General features: G+C 37.4%; 1 protein-coding gene across 1 annotated transcript in view; it reads right to left on the reverse strand.

Annotated features, from left to right (window-relative positions):
- LOC309639979 (glutamate decarboxylase 2-like) overlaps positions 1 to 14,130 on the reverse strand; it is a 150,187-nt gene extending 136,057 nt beyond the window's left edge. The window contains exon 1 of the mRNA XM_082417988.1: positions 11,317 to 14,130. The gene's annotated coding sequence lies outside the window, so the exon portion shown is untranslated. The remainder of the gene's footprint in view (positions 1 to 11,316) is intronic.
- Positions 14,131 to 14,749: the final 619 nt, after the last annotated feature.

Raw genomic sequence — 14,749 nt, forward strand, 5'->3', positions numbered from 1 at the left:
CTATAACTCAGACATATTAGATTTTTCTCTCCAGGGAAGTGGAAATGAACACTGCCATATAGGACCAGAAGTCATTGGAACAGAATTACCTTAACAGCAGCCCTCAGGGCAGAAGTCTGTGCTTTTCTGTCTCCTTGAAGCTGAATTATTTAGCTCTTCCTTTGAACTTGTGGCCAATTATCTTAATAAATCCAAATTTTTATTCAATTGGCCAAATTCTTTCCCTATTGATTACAACTCTCCAAAAAATTTTAAAATGCAGGAACTTTTAGGAACTGAAGAGAGGACAGTGGGAACCTGCTTAGAAAATGTTTTTGCCTGGAGGGATAGAAACTCTGAGAAAGGAAAGACTTGAAGATAATAAAATATTGTCAGCATCTTGGGAAAATTAAAGCATGATAGTCCCATCGAGCTGCTATTCTGGTAGAGAACAAGTTGTGTGCTTCAATCTTTCACAGGCACAATACCTTCCTAGACTTCTCTTTGTAGGACTTGTCATTGTAGAACTTCCCAAAAAAGTTCTATAATTTTTCCCATGAAGTTTCAAATGTAGTGAATGGTTTAATTTAAAGACAGTTGAAATCCAACTGCAGTCAACCTACTTTTCTTTTCTACCACATGTGGATTAGAACATTCTAATCCACATTCAAGGAAAAAGTTAGTATTACAGAATTCAGATTTTGAGTTTGAATTGTGTTGTAAAAATTTCTTCATGTTGAATTTGGTGCAACTTGCATCTTTATCCATCTTTACAAATCACACACTCTAAAATTTCAGAAGATCCACTAAATGTCGTAAACCAAAATGAAGACTCCTCATTACAACACTTCTAAATTAGTTTGTTACAAGAAGATAATGGAAGCAGCTATGGAAGCAGCAGACTATGAAGACTCAACCTAAATTAGCCGGGTTTACTGTATTGCAAGATATATTTGATCTCAACACAATGTGATGTAAGTTTTATAAATTGTACAATATTTATGTTTATGGGATTACACAATCAATGATATGCAGTTTGAATAAATGCCTATATGAGCAAGTTTTACCAAGCAAAACTAAGTTTATTAAGAGCCCCAAGGTAAAACCAAATCAAAATTTGCTGAAAGTTGCCTTGAAGTTCTCTAAATATTCTGAACTTATACCCCAAATGTTGTAGATTTCTGCCTTTCCCATAGTGATTTCCCACTATTTGGGGGTTATCCAGAGAGCTTACAATGGAAGATTATGTGGTTATCATGGTAATTGATTCCCCAGCATCCATTCCATTACAAATAATTGGTCTAGGCAAGTTATGGAAATTGTATCCCCTCACCACAGATCAATATAGACAAGTGATTCAATCCTGGACAATAGGAATCTCCTCATCATTAAAACGAGAGGTACAAGGTAGCGAGGGTCCTTCATTTTACTGTTGATACTGTTTTGCCTGAACATAATGCCTTGAAGAGCTAGAGTCACTTTGCAATAACTAGGTTAGTCAATGTGAGAGAAACTACTGATACCTTAAAGATGGCAGATCCTAGAGATAAAAAGGAGCTGGTCCTTGATGACATCACTGGACCATAGAACTAACCAGCCTGGAGCCTGAACAACCCAGTGCATTACTTGTAAAATGGAGAAAATTATTATGCTCACCTTAATCTCATCAGAATGAGTCAGTATATGTAAAGTGTTTAGAATAATACCTGACATATAATATGAACTCAATAAAGATTATTTGTTATTATCACCCTAATTCCATATGAGGAATTGTGTGAAATAATATGTTCATCATTATGCTTTTTTAGTCGGGATTTTCTGTTTGGTTACAGCAGGAAGTGTTTTAACTGATACGGTGTATCTATCCCCAAGTATACAAAGCTGAAAAGATAGAGACTAAAGTTCCAAGTCATACTTATTTTCCTCTGGACAACTCTTATATAAGCTCTTCTGCTTTATTTAGCATCTGAGAAAGACTCAAACAAGCAGTGATGAGAAGGAGGAGATGAGGATGGCGCTTTCTGAAGACTGCCAACATGACTTGGTCCTCTCAGGATCAGTGTGAAATATTAGCTGAAAACTATGTGATGTGATTTAACGGCCTCCATCCCAAGATTTCTCTCTACCTAAAATTCTACTATTTATAATTATATTTTGGGACTTCCCTCGTGGCGTATTGGTTAAGAATCCGCCTGCCAATGCAGGGGACATGGGTTCGAGCCCTGGTCTGGAAAGATCCCACATGCCGCAGAGCAACTAAGCCTGTGCACCGCAACGACTGAGCCTGTGCTCCAGAGCCTGCGAGCCACAGCTACTGAGCCCTTGTGCTATAACTACTGAAGCCCACGCGCCTAGAGCCCATGCTCCGCAACAAGAGAAGCCACCGCAATGAGAAGCCCGTGCACCGCAACGAAGAGTAGCCCCCCTCACCGCAACTAGAGAAAGCCCACGCACAGCAACGAAGACCCAACACAGCCAAAAATAAATAAAATATAATTATATTTTATTGGAGAAAAAATGTTTGAGGGGAGAGCAGCTAGGTAAATTATCTGTCATTCACATCTCATTTTAAAATTAATTTAATAAGAATGGTTTTCTAACATCTAGCTCACAGTCAAGAAAGAAAAAAAGAGCAAGGGAGAAGAGAGGGGGAAGGAAGGAAGCAAGGAAGGAAGGAAGGGAGGGAGGAAAGAAGCACTGCTTTGAAAGGAAAGTGAGATGCAGTTCTGAATACGAGCATCTTAAGAGATGACCTACCCAACCAAATGCAATTCAGGTTAAGGATGATGGATTCCTGGGATAAAGTAGAATGAAGAAGCAAAAATTATGTTAGCGGTATAAGCAATACGGAGGTGGTATAAATGGATGTTGGAAAGTGATAAATAGGAGAGAATTAAGAATCAGTGCATAAAAATTGATACTAACATTATAGCGGCAGATATGTTGGAACTATGTTCTGACTCAGTGGTACTGGGTAGGTCTCCTCTCATGCTATGATATCCTACATAGAATGAGAACAGTTTATATTTTATACTTATTTTACAATTCTTTTAATATTTTAAGCACAGATGCTTTAAAAATGCACAGATGACAGATGCTTTAAAAATCTGTTTCATAGTAATAAACACCACTCAAAAACATGTACTCCAGTGGAAGCCATATCAACTTTTTGTATACCCTTTTTTCTGATGCAGCTTTCACAAATAATGCAATAACTTAAAATAGGATGCTTGCTTTTCACTCCACATTTTGTCTCAACACATTTGAGGTCATGTTTTAAAAGTATGCATTCCATTTTGATTATTAAAATAAACTTTGAAGGACAGAGCACTACTTAACCCTAATAAGTAATTACTTCACTCATTTTCAATTATATTTTACTTACTGATAAACCATATATAAATGAGAAAACAAATTCACTTCATGAGCTTGAACTGGAATTCCTAAGGTCTTTTCCAGCTTTAAGTACTCTGACAGATCATTTATCTACTTTCTTTTTTATCAAGTCTATAATATTACACTTCTTATTTTTTTTTCCTCAAAGAGATTAGGGGCAGATTTAGAAATCTAAGCTTTAGGAAGTCAAAGAGAAAGTGAATTCTATAACTGTAACCAATTTAACTTTCATTCAAGCCTAAATGTGTCAACCGGAATGCGCTGGCATCTGAATGAAAATAGATTTCTGAAAAGTTATTATGCTTTAGGTTCTAGCAAAAATCTTGTCATAAGGAAAAATGTTATCAGGGTGAACCACTAAAATTGTTTTAATAATGCCTTTATCAGGCTTTAACAGCATAGCACGAAAAAAGGGAAGGGGTAAATGGAAGAAGGAAGTTTTAAGATACAAAATATGGTCTCAAAATTGGAAACTGTCCTGGCAAATCCATCATGTGTGGTAGCCAAACAAACAGGGTCTGTAGCAATGACTATCTTTTTCTATGAAAATTCTGAGTACTAGGTTTTAAGCTCCTTAAACTCTCAAAATTGCTCTTTCCTGGTAGCACCCCCAAGAGCCAGACACATGCCAAACAAGAATCTTTGGCTTAAGATGAACTTGAAAAAAGCAGTAATGAGATGAAAGTGAAGAGAAAGAAATTTCATACTCAGAAAGTTCTGAAGTTGATAAATCAGCTAAAAGGTGGTTTCCAAGGAGAATGAAAATCAATGAGCTAAATCTCTCTGCAAAAGTCCTTGAAATCCCCAGATCCTATTATTTAATTTTGACTTTTCTTGACTTTCATATTGCTTGTTGAATATCCCTTAATTTGCATATGTAAGTACTGAGGGTCTCCTCAGTGTGTTCTTTTAGAAAAGAATATTATGGCTGTAGCTTCATTGAGTAAGGTATAGTAATACAAATGCTCTGAGACCCCAGTTAAATAAAAGTCAGTGTTTGTTTACTCTACCTTTGGTTATAGTGAACCACTCAAAGATAATCCTCTACCAAGAGATCCAGAATCCTTCAATCAGATATGGGATAAGCCTTGGTGGTACAGATTTGAACTTATCTGGAGCTACAAAGATCCACAAAGATACTATTATATTCTATATATTGGAGTGTTGATCCTACCAATAAAAACTTCTGGAGACTTCTGAAAATTGGTTCCTCCATTGCCAGTGGCTACCAGATTTATGAAGTCTGTCTTAGTTAGCTCAGGCTGCTATAACAAAATACCAAAAACTATGTGGCTTATGAACAACATCAATTTATTTCTCACAAACATTCAGTCCACAACAAAGTCAGTTTATGGTAAGTCAGTATACTGAATCTGTTACTTTGACCCTCCCTAAGAGCACCTAGAATTCAAGGCTCTTGGCTACTGCCTTAAGGCTATTTTGTGCCCCTCTATTTATGTAAGCATATTGGTTATTGATTATACATTCATTTGATAGAAATGGTGGTTCACATGTGCGTGCCCTTTGAAAAATTTTGTTACGGTACTACCAGGAAAATTTTTCCATACAGACATTGTGTTATATTCCCTCTGTTGGAGAAAAAATTAAGCCATGTTAGCTTGAAAACATATTTTAAGCTCAAAATACCTTCTTAGCAGTATTTTACATTTTGAGTTAACTTACTGAAATTTTTTTAACTTTTTACTTTAAATTGGAGTATAGTTGATTAACAATGTTGTACTAGTTTCAGGTGTACAGCAAAGTGATTCATTTATACATATACACGTATCTGTTCTTTTCCAAATTCTTTTCTCATTTAGGTTGTTACATAATATTCAGCAGAGTTCCTTGAGTTAACTTACTGAAATTTAAAAGTTGCTACTTAGACAGTAAAAAAAGGTCTCTTAGAAAAAAGGACAGCACGAATTTTGTTTCCAATGTTTAAATGGTAACTATGATTGTAAGACTCAGACATTGAATTTATGTGATAATTGATTCTACTGCTATTCAGTAATGGAATTTTATGTTGGTTCTTCCAAGCCAAGGAAAACAAATAAAAGTGAGAGGAGTGAAGTAATCAAAGTCATTACAGGGTAGGACCCAGAGGAGCAATAGCATTGTCGTCATCAGTGGCATCCCCTGAGAGTGTGGTTTAATAGTGTTTAATGTCAAGTGATACAAAGAATATGCCTTCATGAAGCTTATGGTCTACCTCTGTACACAGCTCATACCCTTTTAAAATTTTAATTGTTTTGCTTTCCTTTGGATAGCTAAAAGTTCCAAAGAAATCACAAAGTCGGAAATTTTACATCCCAGAAAATGAGAGCCAAGAATGGAAGAGGTGCTTGAATGATGTCTTAAAACACATCATCCCTCGGTTTCCACGAGGAATTGGTTCTAGGACCCCGGCAGATACCAAAATCCCCTGATGCTCAAGTACTTTATATAAAATGGAGGAGTACAGTCTATTTGCAGTTGGTTGAATACGTGGATGAGGAACCCGGGGATATGGAGGCCTGATTGTACGCATAACTGTAATGACAATTATGTTAATAATTTTGAAAATGCCAAAAATCTACTGAGCACTTCCTATGACTTCAAAACAGCATTAAGTACTCAATGATTTAGCTAATATAATCCTCATAACATCCTTGAGGTAAATATTTTCTCCAAAACTTTTCCAGAGGATGAATGTTGGGAATGAGGAGGATGGGTAGCCCAGTGTACATAGCTGGGAAAATGTAGATAGAGCCCAGCAGTATGGAACACCTCTAAAATATCTTGCCTCAACAAACGTGATTTTAGAAACCCCAAATTATTTCCATTATCAAATTTATAAGTTTCTGAGTTTGCATTGTGTCCTCTAGAACACAAAGAAATCACTGGAGACAGAGTTGGTGATTTCTTTCTTTCCGAAGCAAAATGGAGTAACTCACCCCGACACTTCTGCCTTCCAGGAAATGTACCTTAGTTGAGGTAGATATTTGTAACTCTTCCTAGAGTTCCAGGGAATATTTCTTTAGGCATCATAAATATAGTCATTAATCCTTCCACCTGGTTTGCAGTGAAACATTCATCATAAGCAACCCACTATCCTGTCTGTGTGATGTTTAAATTACAATTAAATAAGGAACATTCAGAGGTCATTTGGGGTGTTAAGGTAAAATTCTTCACAAATATATTCAGGTATACAGTTTAGAAGATAAATAATATGGAAATCTTAAAATTTTATAATGCATTTATTCAGTTCAGCTGAACAAAGCAATGCCAGACATGACTCATTAAACATAGAACATATTGTCAGCAGGAAAAAAAGAAAGTGATGATTCAGTTTGGTGTAAGTGGATGATGTAACAATGTTTTGGCACTTACTGGATAGGCTTTTAAACATCCATGGCATGTGGGTTTTAATTAATTTTACAGTGTTCAGGCTGTCTAACTTTTACTGAGCTGTGATTTCAGTGTGAAATTTCCCTCTCTGCCTGCTCAGTGCTCTTTCAGAATTGCAAACAGGTGCAGAGAGCTATAGCTGCAATGCTTTTGATTTTGTTCTTTTTATACAAATTCAACCACCAATTTTTTTTTTTTATCTACCTTTTCTATAATACTTAAAAAATCCACCATCAAGCACGTACGTGATTAGGTTTGGTTCCAAATATATTCACAAAGCAAGTTAGATGCATTGTCACAATGCCCTTGGAAAAGGGGGTCAAGAATCTTACTTCTGATCCTTTCCTTGAGCTCCAAAAACTCATACCCAGGTGCCTGAGTAGATGCTAAATTTTCCTTGGAAACAATGCAGCCTTAATTTGTTTCAATGTTGGCCTGCCCACATCTTCTGAACAGATAACTAACTGAATCGCAAGGTAATATTTAAAAGCTATTTTTATTCAGCTTTGAATTTCTCTTTACACATGTTTTAGGGTCTAGTGTCCTGTTTCATCTGGCTCCCTACTTCTGCAGTCTCCTTCATGCACTTTTACAGCCCACGTTTAGGATTAGCCGCATCCTGGGGTTGAGGACAAACCTAAGCTCAGGCAAAAGGGCTTCGGAAAGCCATTCTGAAACCCTCCATGAAATCACCCTTGCTGGTGATCGACTTTTTCTTTGCATCCCAGTTCTAAGCATTGGTAACTAGGTTTCTGGCTTGCTTCCTGACCTTTTTTATCTGCCATGTGCCCCAGCCTCTAGGATGTAGGGTGACTACAGTCCAACGATCTGGCATCTGACGTTACTGCATGCTGCCTGCTAACAGACCATCCTGACATCCCTGCCTGTCTCTGAGGGGCTACGTGACAATGTGACATCCCCGTCCGCCCGCTCGCCATGGATGAAGGGAAGGTCCTGACGCCCTTACACTGGGCACTCTCTACTGCTCACCTGCTGTGCACCGGTGTCCACAGCCTGGGCCTCCATGGGTTATTTTTTTGCCCTCCCATTTAGGTGTTCTTTTGCCTGCTGAAGCACAACTCTTCCTGGTTCCACCCCTCTGTGTGTTGACCCAAGCAGCAACCCCAGCCTTGTGGATGACAGAATTCCAGGTGCTGGTTCTATCATTTTTACCATCTCAGAGCAGTTATCAAATCATATCTAACAGACACAGTTTCTCCTGGGCAAAATTCTCACTCCTTTTGCTCACATGCTATGGGGCCCTAAGTAAGTTAGTTACTTTGTCTCTTAAAGCCTGAGTTTCCTTATCTATAAAGTGGAAATAGATAATAAACTTTAGTCACTGGTTTACATGATTATTAAATTATACGATTCATATAAAAATGTAGTAAAGCTTTTGGCAAATATTATATACCCTCAAATATTAATTACTTTTCCGTTCATCTTGGGTAGGAGGCGAAATGTAATGGGAGCTAAATTGGAACCAAAAAAAGGGAAAGTAAAATTCTACTCAAGCCATTTTTTTCTTTTCACTTCAGATAGTTATCTTAGATCCCATTAAATGCAAAACAAAAACAAAACCAAAGAAGGGAGCCCCAAAAACTCAGCAGCAATGAGTGGAACTGTGGTTTACCCATATTACAAAACAAACAAACAAAAAATACTTAGTAGTTTGGGTTACAACAAACAAATTATAATTGTTGATACTGTTCCAAATCACAATATGGTAGTTTAATTTATACAGAAGTCTATGTAGCTTTAGGGATTTTTTTTTTCTTTTATAGGGATTTAAACACTCCTGGCTCTATTGCTGGGAGGGGTCTGACTAAAATTTTACTTTCTAGATGACCAGATAAAATTATTATCTGCAACTAACAAGGCTGAGATCTTAAAAGGGGTTGGACTTGGTAGTTTGCCCACTCCTGCTTCAGTCAAGATTGAAACACTCAGTCTTTGTGAAATGTACTGTAGAGGATAAGTCATCCCAGGGCAAGGCCAAGCTTATAAGCCATAAGGATTTTTCCAAGATGAAGGAGGTAGAGAGTGTGGGATGAGTAACAATTTCTCCTTACAGAGATTTAAGGAAGTGGATACTTTGCCACAGTGGGTAGGCAGACCCCCGAGGGGGGGGAGTCACACACTGTAGTTTCTGAATGAGAAACTTTCTTCTAAACTCTTGGGATCTCATCTGAAGCATACCATTTTTAAGTTCTCATATCTTCCATGGCTTGGAATCAGAGTGAGTGAAATGTGATACTCTCCAAACCTAGCATTTCCAATGTTTGAGGTGGAAAACAGGATTAAGGTTGAGAGGATAAACCTTTTTTCAAAAATGTTTTTGGTCAATAGAGGTCAATAGAATATTTTGCTTGAACAGTCACAGATTCCAGAAAATGCTGACTTTCCATATTACTATAAACAAAAATGCCCATTAAAAGCCAAAAATAAATTATATTTTGGATCATCTACATCACTGCTTCCCTCTACGGGCATAAATAATTAACAACTGACTATACAGCTCAAATATCCGTTTAAAACAAGCCAACAAAAATATTAAATGCCAAGCAGATACTCCTGCCCACCTGCACACACTACTTCAGTCCCTAATTTTCAAGCCAATAGAATCTGTATCTGGAAAATGTTGAAGCCACACCATGTGAATATTCTACCTTGATTCTAGGATGTATAACTGATAAATTTGCATTCCACTTAGTTTACCTAATCCCCTCCTTTTCATCCTTGGCACGTTTCCCTCCATTTTATATTCTTAGTTTTTTAGCTTCTAAATCATCTTGACTGTTTGAAGTCGTTTCTTTTTTTTCTTGTTTCCTCAAATGCTTAAAAGAAGTGATAGTATTCATATTACCAGATGAATAAGGAAAACATTTTCTAGGTTTCTAACTAGAAATGAGACAGTCCCACATGTTCTTATTTATCATGAAGTAAAAGTAATAAATGTTCTGCAGATTAAACAGGGAATTCTGCTAGCTACCATGGACAAACGGTCTAAGCAGATATTTTGAATATATGAAGTTTTAGCGTATTTGTTTTGATAAAAAATATCATTGTGTACATTTCCTATTGGATGAGTTTACATAAGGCAATCCTGAGATTAAATGCTTAAATGTGATAAAATTCACATTTAAAAGGGAGATGTGTGACAACAAAATCCTATGAGAAAAAATAAACATAGTAGCCAAAGGATCTCATCTGAAAATCAGAGTTGGGCCCTTTAAACCTCCTGCAAGTGAAACACAATGGGAGGACATTTTTCCTTTTATGTAGGGAATGTGAAAGCTATATAATTAAAGTCATACCAAAATTTATGAATCGAGTTAGAGAAAGGATAGTTAGAGAAAAATGAAATAGGTGATGAAATAACGGAATAATGGAAATAATGGAATGCTATGCTTTTAAAACAGGCTTGACATTAGGAGATATATAGAGATAGAGATAGAGATAGAGATAAAGATACCAGACATGAAGAGTGATCCCTAACTAAAGAAAAGGTTGGTCTTCTTTTATAAATTGTATATGTAAAGTAAGAGCATATATTGTCATCAACTGAGAGTATCATTTCAATTATGTGTCCTAAAAAAGGACATACAGTGATAAAAATAAAATCCTCCTAAAGAGAGATAATATTGATTTGAAGGGAAAATCTCCTTTAGGAAATGTGTTACTGCCTGCATTTATTTTTCCAACAGAATATCTTTAGAAAATAGGGAAAATTTGCAACATTTACCACAGATTCATTCATGCCTTCAGCAAATGTCTTGTCCCTTTTTATATGAAAGAAGCTATTGGTTCTCATATACTTATCTATTGATATTTAATGTTTGTGCGTGTGGAGTTTTTGTGAATTTTAAAATATGTCCCTAGATGCTAACTTCCAGATATTTAGCAGTGACATCAATTCCGAGAAACTAGTTCCCCCAAATCAGAACAGTTTAGTGTTCTTGTTTATGATTCCACAATTTGCCCATTCTGAAAAATCTGGAACTGTGGTTAATCATGTCCTGTTCCTAATTAATGACTTACAAAGACTGATTAATACTTTATTTGGAATATAACCTCTCACTCATCATGATTTGCCATCCTCATTGTCATCAGTATCATTCATACTTAGAACGAGGTAGATATAGCAATTAGAGAACTCATGTGGATTCAGTATGTGAAATGAGTACTGGGAATGTTCTCTAGGTCGATGGAATTCATGGCCAAAATGGCATAGAGAGTTAAGAAGACTGCAGGTTGACCAGAAAAGTCATTTTGTTACAGTGAGTGAGGATAATTGCTTCAATCTCAGAAACAGCATAAACTTCCTGAAGGAAAACTTAGTAAACTCTCAAAGTGCTTCTCACCTTAGAATCCCAAGATTCTGTGAATAATCAAAGAGTAATTAGAGGGTTTTTTTTGCTCAGTCTATAGTTCTGAGTTTACCTGAATTATTTCACTGACTTTGGATATAAGAAATTTTAGATTTTCAAAAGTAAAGGGCAGTACACGATAATGTAAATTAATGGCTGAAAAGCCACAAGAGTTACTTACAGTTAAGTTTCTTGCTCAGTTCTCTCTTTATACAGGCAGAGGTTTTGATGAGTTTTGTTCAAATTTTGGTCATTTATCTCTGATTATGTAGTCTTTCGACTGTTTCCTTTTTATTCTTTGTTTATCAATTGCTGAGCAGAGTAAGAACAACTTAGATTTAAGATACTGCTTTCATCTGAAAGGGAAGAATGAAATGAGAATAATCTCAGCAAGCTGGAAAATTTTACAATCACACAGCAACAACAATTACTTTTTTTACTGCATTTTTCAATTGGAAAGAATGACACAACATTGGCTTAGAAATTGTAAATGAACCTATTTCTTTCCATAGCTGTAGAAGACTCACCTGTCAAAAGAAATTTTTTTTTTAATTCTTACATTCATTTAGGAAGAAAAGGAATTTCCAGCCTGAATTTACCCCCACCTATAATATGAGCTCATCTCAGCCCAATGGTAAGTTCTCTGCTGTGCAAGTCTCTCTCACTCTCCCTCCTCCACCCTTTATTCTTCTCCCAATTTCTTCTTTAATTAACATTGTTTCTGTACTCTCTTTGCCCTATGTTCCTTTTTCTATGTTTAAACCTAAGAACTACCAGCAGCTTTGTTTCACTGGTGACCAAAAAGATTTTCATTCTCTGAATGGATTGGCTCAAGGAAGTTCCTCAAACCTAGTTTGAAGGACACAGAGAGTATGAGGGGGTCCCCAAGAAGAAACCTCCTCTTCAAGCTCAGCTTAGAACAAAGCTCTCAGCCAAGTGGCTGCTGCTGGGAATCTTTTCCCACAGCTTCCCACTGACGGCCCCTTCTCATCGTTCAGCTCTCAGCTCAAATGTCATGTCCTCAGAGAGACTGTCCTGTATACTAAAAAAGATCAGAGTTCTAAAATAAGAGGGAGCAAGCTTAAGAGTGGAACTGGGAAGAGGGTCCCCCCAGTCAGCACTGATTTGTGGGGAACAAGCATATCTCAAACTGAAAGACAGGTGGGCAGGAGACTGGGGTCTGAAGTCACTGGCCCCAGGCTGCTAAGCATCCGAGCTCACCCGGAGTGTGCAGCCATCCCCAAGCCATGATCGAGCCTTCTCGCCCACTCCTGCCCACAAGCCGATGATGTGAGGTGATACGGATCACCAGTGAAACAGAAGGCCTCCAGGAGGAAATAGGAGTCAAAATAATACAGTATATTATTAGAATTAAGAAAAAAACCACATGATCATCCCAACTGATGCAGAAAAAGCATTTCACAAAATCCAACAACTCTCGTGATACAATCACTCAACAAACTAGTAATAGAAGAGAAGTTCCTCAATTGGATAAAGGGCAAGTTGGATAAAGGGCAATTGGATAAAGAGAAGTTCCTCAATTGGATAAAATCGTGGAGTCATGGAGCAGGGCTGAAACTATCATGGGTGGGGAAGTGAAGTTCATACATGTAAACAACTCTGTTGAGAGATTATGCTGTAATAAATGGCAGAAAAAAGCAGCCAATGCCTTGCAAGCAGAGGTGAGGTCAAGACGAGTGTGTTTATAGATATTTCTTTTGTTTGAGCAGGAGAAATTTTAGAGAGTGTTTGCAGGCTGGTGAGAATAACTGGGCCCAGCATGTAAAGCTGATCGTGCAGAAGAAAAAGGCGAGAGGACAGGAGCAAAAGACCTTGAGGAGATGATGGCAGGTGGTTCCAGGACGTACATTTAAAGACTGGCCTTTGAAAGCAAGAGGGTCAATTCCTCAGTTGTATCAGGAGATAAAGAAGAAAGATTAGTTGTAAATATGAGCAGTTGTGAAGATGAATAGGAAAACAGGAGATTTTATGTAATGGTTTATTACTTTTTCATTAATGTATGAGTAAACTCTAAGTTTTGAGTATGACAGTATCCCAATAAAAAGATGGCACAGGAGGTTAAGGAGAGAGGAGAATGCAACACTTGGCTGAGAAAGTAAGAAAACTTAGCTTATAAGAGACGGAATATTGAATTATCTGGCAGTGCTGAGAGCCCAACTAATGCTTCAGATCAGACATTTGAAATTAAACCCGTGAGTACCATTGTTTGGGTTTTTTCCTCACTGTGTCCACCTACCTGAGCGTGGGCATAGAGGTCATGGGGCTGAGTTCATCTAGGGTTGGGTGTTGCAAGGCAATTACGACCATCAGAATGTGGGACGAGTGAATTGACAGTTTTTTCAAGGGAAGGATTATAGTGATGGATCAACATACTGAGCAGTACCCAAAATAAACAAACAAAACAAACTAAAAAGGTAAACGGCTATAAAAATCTATAGTGAGCAAACAGTTTGGAATCAAAGAATTGTAGGTCATGATGGAGTTGACGAACTGTTGTAGTTCGAGTACCTGATTGCACAAGTGAGTTGGAAGGGTGAGAGTTTGGGGTTGAAGAGAAAAAGAAAGTTTGCATTCGAGATTTGGGAGGTGGAAATTTATTATTAAAAAAAAAAAGCCAAGTGCATGACCATGGAAGGAAAATACACTGGAATTGAGGTCAAGAAACTGGAAGGACAAAATGTAAGATTGGCATCATCATGAATGTTGACGGGAAATGGGTTGGAGGAGGAGACAGAGAACCAACAGCCAAAGTCTCCAATGAATGAATAAATGTCCAAAGAGTCATAGGAAGACAAAAGTGAGAAGGTGGGCTTGGGGATATGTCTGGATAGCATGACCTCTGAATGTGTGAGCAAGGGTCTCTGAAATAGGTTTAAATAGCCGTGACCTACAGGTGACGATCGATGATGGTGGGAGATGAAGCGAGAAGGATCGTCATCCAGTCTCTGGTCCCAAACAACATAAAGTGTAAGAAAAAGAAGATCATCTACTTGATTTGTCTGAAAAGGAAGCAGTGACCTTAGGGAGCAATCAAAATTAATTAAGGTGAAGAGGTTAAAAGATTTAAGATACAGGAAAATTAGTTGCTCACATACCAGGAGTTTCAGAGCCACTGCACGAGGATTTGAAAAGACAACAAGGACTGGAGAATGAGTTTCACTGAGAAATGTATACATGTGGACGAGACTTCAGGCATTAATGGTTGACTAGGGGGTCTTATACTTCAAACCCTAAACCTGCAGTTCATCCTAACATTCTCCCTCTTTTTTATCAGCCCAATCTGATTGAGCACCAATTCTCATATTTTTCTGGAAGTTATCCCCTCCCTTTCATCCACATTGCACTCTATATTTCTCCCATGTTTTCTAGCCACAGCTTGTTAACTTATACTTCTGCCACCAGCCTCAAACTCATTCCTTTAAACCCGCATTTGTTAATCAAGATCTTCTTAAAGCATTCTGACAAGACGGATACTATTATCCCTAGTTAGCAATATAGCCACTGTTCAAACCCACAGATTCATTCAATCAGTCAACAAATAGTCATTGAATGAATATTATATGGCAAGTATTATCCTAATTTCTGAGTCCCTG

This window comes from Balaenoptera physalus (assembly GCF_965194825.1).
Source record: "Balaenoptera physalus genome assembly, chromosome: 12".
NCBI classification, from domain to species: domain Eukaryota; kingdom Metazoa; phylum Chordata; class Mammalia; order Artiodactyla; family Balaenopteridae; genus Balaenoptera; species Balaenoptera physalus.